Source organism: Pteronotus mesoamericanus, unplaced genomic scaffold (assembly GCF_021234165.1).
Source record: "Pteronotus mesoamericanus isolate MK-2021 breed Mesoamerican mustached bat unplaced genomic scaffold, CSHL_Meso_final scaffold_167, whole genome shotgun sequence".
Taxonomy (NCBI): domain Eukaryota; kingdom Metazoa; phylum Chordata; class Mammalia; order Chiroptera; family Mormoopidae; genus Pteronotus; species Pteronotus mesoamericanus.
This window is the reverse complement of record NW_026555308.1, coordinates 48196023-48208700: the sequence shown is the minus strand read 5'-3', so window position 1 is coordinate 48208700 and position 12678 is coordinate 48196023. Positions and strand designations below refer to the sequence as shown.

Genomic DNA, 12678 nt, shown 5'->3' with positions numbered 1-12678 from the left:
GAAACATTATATGGTAATATAAATTGCTGCAGACAAAACACTTGGAAAAAATCAACACCCATTCATGATAAAAACTCTCAGAAAAATAGGAATATAGAGGGACTTCCACAAGTCAATAAAAAAAATCTACAAAAAATTATATATAGCACATATCACACTTATGAAAGACTGAAATATTCCCAGCAAAGATTAAGAACAGGGCAAAGGTGCCCACAACCATCACTGCCTTTCAGGACAGTTCTGGAAGTTCTATTAGCACCATAAGGCCAAAAGAGAAGTATAAGACATATGAATTAGAGACGACGATATAAATCCCTCTGTATTTGCAGATAATATATCTACAAAGGAAATTCCGAAGAATCTATAAACAAAGCACTAGAACTAAAGTTAAATCAGCAAGGTCGCATCATACAAGGTCAATATATAAAACTCTATTGAATTTCTAGATCCTAAAAAGGACTACTTGGAAACTCAAATCAAAAGTACAATACCATCGTCGCCGTGGGCAAAAGGCAAGTGAGGAGTAGACTGATGTACAACGGAGGTCCCAGAAAATGGTCTCCCGAAAACTTCAGCATGAACGCCAGCGCGGAACCTCACAGACCCTCTGGAAGCACTTGCACTGACCACGAGGTGCTCCAGTGGACATGGACTGCAAGGGACTTCCCGCACCTGACCACGAGACGCGGAGACCCTGATGGCCCCGAGTCTTAAGGAGGCTTCACCTGGGAAGCCAGGTGGAGCTTATCAGGGTGCGGCTGTTCGGACTGAAACTATGCTGAGCACTCCCCCCCCTCCCCCCCGCCCCGCACCCTCCGTCGGCTGCTTGCCTCCTAGGCTGCATACCCTTACTCTTCCTCAATATAGGTAACCACTCATCATAGTTTCTTGTGTTATATATGTACAGGTACAAACAAATGAATAAAATACAAATAACTATATTTTATACATTATTTTGCAACATGCTTTCTTCACCCTAGACATATTTCACTATATATAGATGCAGATATAGATATATATAGATTTAAATTTTTAGTGGCTACGTGGCATTTCCATGTGTGAATATAACCAATCCTTTATTACTGGGTACTTAATATTTTTTCAGTCTTTTAATATTATAAACATTGCTGCAATGAAGAATTTTGTATCATTGTCAAGAGCATATACATTTATTGTATATGATAAAAATAGAATTAAAATTGCTAGATCATATGATATTGTGATTATATATACATGCATATATGTTAGACGTGTGCGTGTGTATAAAAATTAGACATTGCCAAGTTGCTTTCCAAACTTGTCAGACCAATTTGCATTTATAGTAACAGAAACTAACAGTTTTCCTACACCCTTGCGACACTGTATGATAGAACACTGGACTTTTTAACAATATGATAAAAAAGGAATAGCTTATCCCATTTTAATACAAATCATGTCCTTTTACACTTTGTATTTAAGTGTTAGTTTTTCCTCTTTATGATTTGTACTTATGCTGAAATTTTCCCCTCCATTTTGTATTTATATTATCATTTCATGGTATTTTTGCTTTGCAGTAATTTTTATGTCCTGTTTTGTAATACTTTTTTTCACAGATTCTAAGAATTGCATGTTGTTTATAAATGTTATTTCTACTACAAGATCCTTATGGTTTTGTTTATGCATAAATATTTAAATTTCTAAATCACTATAGTGTGATCTTAAGAAATACTGAAACTATACCAGGAAACATTCCTATTCCATTCATGTCATATATACATAAGAAATTCCTGAGAGAGAAAAAACATCTTTGGAAGAGACTACATTTATAGGTAAGATAAAGGTCTCTCTGTAAGTTGCAGAATTATGACTCAATTCTCCTTAAATTTTAGATTGTTATAGAAAAGTATCTAATAATAATTGTATCATATATCTCTATAATATTTTATGTTGAAAATTGCTTAAACATGCATTATCTAAATTAGTCTTGAAAAAGGTCTTTATATCACAAATTAAAGTCCAAAATAACTGTAAATTTTTAAACTATTTTTATTTTGAGATAATTTTATATTCACATGCAATTGTAAGAAATAACAGAGAGAGGTATACCCTACACCCAGTTCCCTCAAAATAATAACATCTTGCAAAAGTATAGCATAATATCACAACCAGATACTGTTATTATTACACAGTAGAAATAGCTTTAAGAATATCTTATATTCATAATCACCAATCTTCAAATGGACACATGGCTAATCAGATGAGTAGTAGAAACACTATTTGCAATAGAAAATTAAAATGAGGCAGATACTTGAGGAATATGTGTATAAGGAAATGTCAATGCAAGAAATACTACATGCTTCTAAAAAACCTTTATGAAATAAGATTTGAAGCAAGAATACTCAAGAAATCCTTAAAAGAAAACAATGAGAACAGACTAGTTCTACCTCTAACAAAGGGAGTATTTTGTTTTGAAATATTAATGGATAGCTTGAATCACAGTTTCAATACCACAAACAGATCCAAGAAAAGAAGGACATTTAGAAAATGGTAAAGGTGGCATTTCATATCTAAAGGAAAATAAAGACTTTTACATAAGCAATATGGCGACAACCTTATATCTTCATAAAAACTGTTAAGTGTAGGTCCATTCCTCCCAGCAAAAATCAGCATACATTCAAAATTGATTTTTAATTCAAAAGAAAAAGAAAAGAAAAGCCAGACATGTACTAGGAGAAATTAACAGGAAAATTAATGCACTGCATTATATCAACTGGTAAATTCTTTTTAACCTAGAATTAGAGAAAAATCTTCTTAACAATGACTCATAACTCAGAAGAAATAAAGAAATGATTGGTAGTAGGAACATGGAAATGAAAAGGAATAAGAACAGAAAACTTTGGTTTGACAAAGATAATGATAAAAAGAGAAAATATTTGTAATTTATCTCAGAGACAAAATGTTGGCACCCTTAATATACAGGGTGAAGCAAAAATAGGTTTACAGTTGTGAGTACACGAAACATTTTACTTTTATATTATGATTTGTTATTTTATTATTTTTCATACAAACAACTGTAAACCTACTTTGCCCCACCCTGTATAAAGAGGTCCAACAAACTAAATCAAAAACCAACAATTTGAGAAGAATATGAACAAAATGTAAGTACAAGTGAGTCACAGAACAATAAATGCAAATGGTTTTTTAAATGCTCAGTCTTACACATAATAAGCAAAAAAAGATTAAAAAGAAAGAAAAAAGAAACAATCATGGTTATAAATATTTAAACTTTTGAAAATATGATTTCTTGGAAAAGCTATAGGAAACAAGAATTATTATATTTTTCTGCTTGGAATTCAAACTGTGTTAGTCATAAGGAACAGATTACACAATGTCTAAAAATAAAAAGTGTACTTGCCCTCTGTTCCAACAATATTATTTTTAGGAATTTTTACCAAATTGCAAATTTTACCAAATTGTAAAAAGATAGTCACTGTAGCATTATTTTAAATAATTAAAAGTTTTTATGGAAACATAAATTGACCCTAATAGGGAACTGATGAATAGAATATATTACATCCACAATAAAGCATTCTGTAGTTGTAATTTTAAATTAAAATTAAAATATCAACATCAATTTCATAAAAAAATACAGTTTTTATTCTATTCATTGAAAGGTGGTAGAAGTTCTCTTAATTCCCTGCTGTATTTTATTAAAACATTTTTAATAAACATATTTTTCAAAACATATAATGTATCTCTATTATTATATCTTAAGAAAATTGTTAGAAGTTAGATAATTTGGTGAAAGGATAAGAACAATCTTACAGTTTTTGATATGTACCTAAATTTTCCTGAGGATAATTATGTCTTTTCACACTCTCATCAACTCTATGTGAAAATGCCAATTTCACATCACTCTTGGTACAATTACTGAATTTGAATATTTCCCAAAACAATAATTTAAAAAGTGGTATATTATAATTCTCGTTTGAATTATTTTTGTTATCTAATAAAACTGAATAGTTTTTTAAAAATATCTTTTGACATTAATATTTCTTTTTAAATTCTCCATTCCTGCCCTTCACTGGTCTCCCAACAGGTGTTCATATTGTCTTACTTCAATTCCTGTAAATAATTTTAACATTGAAAATATTTATCTGTCAAACATGTTACAAATTTATTCCTGTATGTCATGTTTAATTTCTTAAAAATTGCACTTTTAAAATTATTTTTAATGATAAATGAAATAAATTCTACAATGTGAACATTTCAAGTAATAGTATATGTATACAATGTATAATCTAAAACATACAAAGATAAAGCATAAAACATGAAGCATAAAAGAATGATCATTATAGACAGGAACTTGAAATTCATATGACTGACTTGTTTCTAGGTGGGATTTATGGATAGAAAATATCACCTTTCTTTAGGGATTTAAAACTGCTCTGAACATAATAACAATTGGAATCACAGCCATTTCAGTGACAATTTAATAGATGGATTATGGAATTGTAGCTGTTAATTGATATAATACTCTTATTAGCGGGATAGATATTTAGTCATTGACTTTTTTCTTTCAAGAATTTTGTCTGTTAGGTAACAGGAGATATGTCCTTGCTATGGATATGGTGACTGTTACATTTTGAGAGCAACTACATTGTTGAGCGGTGTCCAAAGCAACTCAGAATAAGTCTGACCCCTTCACTCTGCATTTGCTGTTTAGTGGATGCCTTTCAGGCCTGAATTATTAGCCAGTACACTCAAGTCAATGGACAACTCTTGGGAAGCTAAAGGCAAAGCTATCACTTGCATTGTACTTTGTTTATAATATCTCTTGATGTAAGGAAATTCTATTTTTTTAATCAATCTCTACTGCTTACTTGCTTGCTTTTATGCTTAGAGATGATTTGCCCATTCAAAAAGATAAGAATCATTCAACTATATTCTAATTATTTTATTATTTTTTTCTGTTTTAATGTGGAATCCATCTAAATATATTTTGTAAAATTGAGAAAAATGTTGGCATTTTACAAAACCAATAATTTTTGCTCCAGGTAGAGACTAATCTACTCTTTCTCTAAAAGATATTAATATGAACCTGACTAAAATTTCTCTTGCATGCTGTTATAATTTTAGCTAAATTTATGTCAGTATTTCTAGATCTATTCTTATTTTATTGTTCAAAAATTTTCAAAATATTTAAAGTAATACTGTTAATAAGGGACTCCTTTTTATTGTGGAGTTCAAGGGGATGCATTTTAGTTTTCAAAAATAATTCAATAATTCATATCTTTATCATTATTTTATATAAATATTACTATTCATGTAATAGTTTTTTGGTATTTTCAGTTTACTGTAAACTTTTATTCTATTTTGATTTTTTTAAATTTTAGAAATAGTTTTTGAATCATCTATAAAGATAAGATTTATAACATATCTTTATATTGGATTCTTGCATTCTATACCATAATGAATTAGTCTCCTAAAATTTCCATTGAACTGTATACAATTATTTTTAAGGATATGAAGTAATAAAATAGATCAACATTTCTCTTTTACATGTTTTCTTTTTCAGATTTCGTTCAGAATTATGCAAGTATCATGGAAAAAACTAAAAGTATTCACATTTTTTTCTGTGGTCCAGCTGAGAATTTCTGACAAGGAAATAATTTTTAAAGTTAAAAAATTAAAAACTAACCTTTTAGACTGTCTGGGACCAAAAAAACTTTATTCAGGCTATAAAAAAAGATTCAGTAGTCTGCATCCCAAAGGATAATGAGTGATGGAATGGGTTTCCTTTCCGTGAATCACTTTATGAACGGTGCTTCCACGCAGCCCCAGTCGCACCGCTCAGTCCTCTGACAGAAGAGGAACCGTGGGTCAGGAAAGTGGCAAAGGACAATCTTTGGAAGCAGATACATTTAGATTTGAACATAACTTTTATCTTACAAACTTGATTTTAACTCTGTAAGCCCCAATTCACTGTAATATAGAATGTAATAATAAAAGTACCAAAATACCTATAAGTTTTATTTATCTTAAAACAATACGTTATATAACAAGGATTAGTAAAATATTTGGAGGGAAGGCATTTTGCTCTTTTGCTCTGTTCTAAAAGATATCCGAGAATAACATATCTCCATCTAATATTTGATATAATAAGGAGTTATCAGAAAATTCTTAAACTACCTTAATTGCTACACTGTCAAAAATATATTTTAAGTGCTTGAGCCATACACTTACAAAAGTGTCATATATTTTTTGATCAGTCTGTCATTTCTAGACTTATTAAAGTTCTCTATGTTAGTGTAAGCTGCTTCTGCCAAAGAAAAGTGGGGCATCAATCTTCTTTTTTATTTATATGAACAAAATAGATAGTCTTTGAAATGAGAAGATACATCCAGGTTCAATTTGGGATACTAAGAGACAGATTTCACTTTGAAAATTAACAGTATCAAGCCCACAAAAAAAAAAGGAAATCAATATTGTTGCTGATATTCTAATACTTAAATGTCTTATGTTGACTGATGGCCATCTGAATATTTGAGTGGACACACAATAATTACATTTTTCTTATCTTGCCTTCAATATCTAGAATTTATACAAATACAAAGAATTCCCACAAGTTAGAAAGAAAATAATGGTCAGAATGTGAATATACAATGAATAGAAAGGTAACCTGACATCTATATGAAGTGATGCTCAAACTCAATAATAACTTTAAAAATTAAAACCATAATGAAATGCTATAAATTAACACTCATTTTATTTCTCCAAATTAGAAAATTGAATAATGCGAAGTGCAGGCAAAGATGAAGGAAATTGTAGGAATCCTCAAACAATACTGTCAGTAATGTTAGTAATTCAAGAGTTGATGTGTTGTTTAGCAGATTTCAGTCACATACAGTTTTGCAGTTTCACTACTAGGTATAGAACACTTGCAACCGTGCAAAATAGAACAGGAACAAGAACATCCATTCTATTAGTGTTTTGGTAATAAAGAGATATAAGCAACCTAATTGCAGCAGATGGTATTGATGCTCTTCTACCTCCCCTTTATGCAGCTTGTGTGTTCTTGCCCCACAGCTACCATGGTTATTAGTATCTAGAAACTTTACACCTGTCCTTTTCTCCAGAGAATCAATGTTGCTTAACAGAAGTTTCCAAATCAGGAGAGTTTCACATCCACCTTTCTCACGCCACCTTTGCTGTAGTTCTGTCTCCTAAGCTTATGCATAATGGACTGACATAGGGCTAAATAACCTAGACTCTGCCTAAGGGCAAGGCAACCCCTTGAATGTAAGAGCTCCCTTGGGATCTGGCTGAGGTTGGGTGAGTCCTGAAACCACTTCTATACCAGCTTTCCTCACTCCTTTATAAGTGTCTCCTAGGGGCATTCCACCAAAAATGACTTCCACCAAAGTTTTCATCTTAAGCTCTGCTTCTTGGGTGCTTGACATAAGACACTATGTATCTGTAAATAAAATAATTCCTAACTGAAATGTGACACATGTGAGGATGGGTTCTTTTGCAGTGGTATAAAAGAATGAATCTACCTACATTGTGTACATTGTACAACATGAATAGTGTGCTAAAACATCATCTTAGGCAACAATAAAGAAAAAAAATTTACAGCCAATTCTTTGAATGCAAAGTAGGCATAAAAATAACACTACTTCTAATTGTTTATGTGGAGTCAGAAAGAGAAAGGTATGGCAATTGACTCGAGTGTGGTTGATAAAAGAGATATAAAAAATAAAACAATAAAAATTATGCATGTGGCAATGCCGAAAATAAATATTAATGAATATCTTTCTATTTTAATTTTATGACTCTGTAAACAGCAAAGACAACATAATGGTTGCTCAATGAAAATTTTCACTCCCAAACCTAGAACTTATTTCTTTTTCTGTACAGGATTTATGAATAAAAATATAGCTAAAATCATTGTTTAATGTGATTCAGGGCTTTCCATTCTAATTCAACTAATGTTTGAAGCACACACATTAAAAACATCTAATTATTAATGATTTTGTAAATTGTAATGTTTCCTTTCTGCTATTTCTACCTGCTCCCTGCTTTCATAATCCTTGCTTTGGTAACTGTCTAGAGTAATCTAAATACATGTTGTGAAGCGTTGACTTAGGTGGAGCCTTTTAATAACAGAGCCAGAGCAATCACTCCAGAGAAAAACTGCTTGCTTGTCTTGCTTCTTCAACCTTTAAAACGCAAAATAACCTTTGGACTCCACTAAAGCAGCATTGTGTTACAGTTGTAAAACTAAACAGGAAAGCAGGCATCCTCTCAAGGACTGATAATTATTCTCTTTCAGGAAGGTAGAATCAGTTACCAGCCCTGTATAGCTAAAGAGTAACTCAGTTTGTTAACATCATAGTAATTCCTCTCCTTTGTTCATTTACCATTTCCCTTCCTTCCTCAGGAAAACCCCTTCTATCACTGTGACCAAGACACAGTTTGGGTTTCTGCCTGAATTTGTGTCCTAAAATTACAATACTTTTTCTCAAATAAACACTTGCTGCCTCTCACTTTGGCATTTTAAGTTTTAAGTAAAAGTATTAATTTGATATTATGAATACATTAATGAATGAATGGCAAGAAGATAGTTTTGAATGTTGAGGCTGTTATTTTCACATGTGGAAACCTAACTTCTTTCCGTACTTTGTCCAACACTATTCACTGATACATCAAGACAATATTGGTTAGTTTTTTGCTCCTGAAGAATTTCACCAATATGTCTTCAATGATATTTTCAGAATAATATGATATTGAAGTGTTTATATTGTAAAAGCTTTTAATAAAAATGTGATGCAGAAAACATTAATAAAATTTTAATAATTTTACAAAAGGAGCTCCATAAATTCTAGAGAAGGCCTACATTTCACTTGTAACGGAAAGATGTGAAAGTGTTTTGTTTCTTTAGATTAGATTGAGAAAATTAATATTCTCTATTAAAGAATGGGAGGGAGAAATATAAGTTGATGAAGACTATAAACAAGGCATGAGATAATGTGGAAAAATAATTCATCACTGTCTAGTGTTGTTAGGTTTTGATTGTGTGCATGCATACTTGCCTTTTCTTATTATGTAGCCATGTACTGCAGCACTCAATATTATTTATGATATATGATTAGGAAAAAATAAAACTGATTTTCTTGTACATAATTAGAAGTAAATAATAGGAATAGAATTCTTATGTACTATATTAGAGAAATATTCTACACCATTCTGATTAAATGTGTTCAAATTTTTTAGGTAGATACCCAGAAGAAGAGACACTGGATCATATGGTAACTCTCCTTTTAATTTTTTGAGGAACCTCCATACTGTTTTCTGTTGGGAACTGTCACACCTGGTTTCAGGAACTATAGCCTCACTGACAGGTGAGAGGGCCCCAAGGCTGGAGCTAAGCAAGGAGGCTTTGGAAAAATAGGCCACTGAGGAGACAAAACCTGTTCCCCTGGCAGGGATGCAGCCCCTGCCTCCCTCACATCACCCTGTTTGGCCCCGAAGGATGGCTGGTTAGTCAACGATGGGTTAGATCCCTCGATGGCAGGGGCAACCTAAGACAGGCACAGTTGCAAAGGGGCCAGTCACGGGAAGGACTTGGGGGACACGGAGGAAGGGCAAAAAGACCCTCCCCCCGTGGCTTTGATATGGCCGGGGTCCTCATTCTATCTGAAAGAAGTCTCTTAGCCGCTCTGTGCCACCCACCTAACTCAGGCTTGAAACAATACTGGAGGCAGCTCTGAACTGGATTGGGCGGTTCCTGGGGGAAATCAGGCCTACAAGTAAATTCCTTGAAGCGTGCTTTGTTTTTCCCTCAAAAGCTATGATAACCAGCTCATGCTGGGAAGGAAATTTACATTATTCACAGACCCTGACCTTAAACCCTTCGGTGCTCTTATGTTTAAGCTCTTATAGTTTACTGGTCTTGTATCAGACCCATGTAAATCGGTGTGTTCCTGCCATTTGTTTTCTTCAAAACATCATCTATTTTCTGTAACATACTGATGTAATGATATCACCTGCACATTCATACTTCCTAGCCCCCATTGATAACCCTTTCAATAAAAACCACTGGACACAGGGGCTCAGGGCATTCTCCACTAGAGGGAATTGCCACCCCTTTCCCTGGCAGACCGAGAAGAGTGTCTTGGGCGACTTATTTTATTTCCCCATCCGTGATGACTCAGAGAGGCCCCTGCGGGACCAGAGTCTGCCTTCCTCCTCAGCTGGTGCCCCAAGTGCCCGGGGAACAGGTTTTGTCTCCTCAGTGGCCTATTTTCCCAAGACCTCCTTACTTACCTCCAACCTTGGGGCCCTCTCGCTGGTCAGTGAGGCTACAGTTCCTGAAACAAGGCGGGACAGTTCCCAACAGCTTTCCGTAGTGGCTGTACTAGACCAACAACTTTCAATGTTGATATTTTTTAAATAGAAGCTTATCTGCGTACTACCTACAACTAAATAACTGGTTTACCCTTTCAAAGGCCTCCATTATTCTTGGGTCCTGATAAAAGTATTCGGGTACCATTAGCTCTGTGATGGTATTATGCTATAGATAAAGTCAGAAATTAAAATTAAAGTGTAATGTATGTGAAATAGACTCAGGTCACTTCTGGATATCTGAATTATCAGACTAAAATTGCCTGTGTGTTATCATTAATATATTTATATTAGAACTTGAATAAGAAGAACTGTAAATCTCCAAATTAAAGGAAAGTTACAATTTAGTTCAAGAATTTTTTTTTTTTTTTTTTAATTTGGGACTATGGCAATCCTCTTGGTGTTCTCAAACTCCTAAAATCATAGGTAAAACAGTGTGTCTATACAGGTAGGTGCATTTATCTGGACAGATGACCTATAGTATTTTTTCAGATTCTTTAAGAGGGCCTCAACTGAAAAGAGTAAGAAACACATTATATAGCACACACATTTATATACTTGTTGCCTCTCTCTCTCGCTCTGGACTTGTATAAACCAAAGGCAGGTGAAATGGTCTTAAGTGGACTTGTCCTTGTCACACAATTAAACAGAGCTGGGACTGATCCAACTCATATTTCCACATACCAATTTTATTTTATCTTTATTGATATTATGAAAGCATATGTCTTGCATCATGATAAGTAAGCTATTAATGCATTAGTAAATATGCCAAATAATAATAAAAAAAGCAGCATTCCTATCAGTATATATGCATCATATCATTTTGCTTACTTAGGATCTAAACAAACTAAATTTCTTTCTTTCAGTCTTGACTCCCAGATAAAATATTAGGGATAGAATAAGAGTATCTTTTCCACATGTTTGATTAGTTGCCTGACAGGCTTTGGCAATTGAAACTAATTGAATCATTAACCTACATATACTCAAAAGTAAGTCTGTTTTAATGATAATCACATTAGAACTTGATGAGTGGATATTAGATGGCAACCCTATGCTTCCTATTCTTAAAACTCTGTCTTGAAGTAAATAGCAGGTCCTTATATCAGAATAATAATTCAATATATTTTAATAATATCAAATAAAACCTATATATGTCTAAAACTCATATTTTGGGGAAACCTGTGTCTTTTGAAATCCCAAACATATTATCATTTACCATTGTGTCATTTTCTTTCATCTTTCACTATTTAATATATCAACCCAATTGTATCAAGACTTTGACATTATTAACTCAGATCAATTCATATTTAATAATTTTATATTCCAAAATAGTTTCATCATTCCATTTTTCATTATCCTTGCTTCCTTAAAACTGAGGTTGTTATACACATCTAGGTAACACAGTATTTAGCAGGATAACCTTCATTTAGTTACATTATTCTTTCCAAAATTATGTAACATGGATAAAAGTCACATAACACTCAATATAAATGAAATTATATTGTTAAGATGAAGGAATTAGGCAGAGAAATAATGTGTTTTGGACTTTGCTATAAATAATAATTTTGGTTTCTGATCTCTTTTGTTGACTCTTTTGCAAAGTGATATTTGTTTAATATTTTCAAAAATTATAATACAAAATCTATCGCATACTATGCTGAATAAAAATATCCTTTATTTCATAACATAGATGCTGAACAAAAAATGGGAGCCAATGACTAAACACTAAAAAGAAGCCTTCCAGCATGGTAAGTAATTTATATCATAGCATAATGTATTAGCAAATTTTTTCTGTTACTTTAAACTCATAATGAATTTTCTCAAGATATACTCTTTTAGAAAATGTCAAGTATATAATAATACATTACTAACTATATTACTAACTATAGTTCTCAACATATGGTGGTGAATACGTAAATTAGCTTGATTGGGGCGTCATTTCACAATGTATATGCATGTACGAGGTCTGTCCAGAAGGTATCTTGCTATGTAATATGAAAAATAGAGACATTTATTGAAAAAGATACAAGAAACATTGTACATAGGACAATGACGCCCCGGTTCCCTTCAAAATAGTCACCTTAGGACCTCACACAGTTCTCCCAGTTGCCATCAGCTGCCCCGTCATGTTTCTGAATCTTATCTGAAATATCTTCCCTTTCAAAGGTGATTTTAGTCCTAGGAAAAGGCAGGCATCAAAGGTACCAAATTTGGGTTCTAGGGGGGATGAGTCACTTGGTGATTATGTTTTGCCAAAATACTTTGCAAGAAACATGATGCATGAGCAGCTGC

General features: G+C 32.8%; 1 pseudogene; it reads right to left on the bottom strand.

The window, feature by feature from the left end:
• Window positions 1–12678, bottom strand: part of LOC129083554 (myotilin-like) — a 104035-nt pseudogene that overhangs the window by 54499 nt on the left and 36858 nt on the right.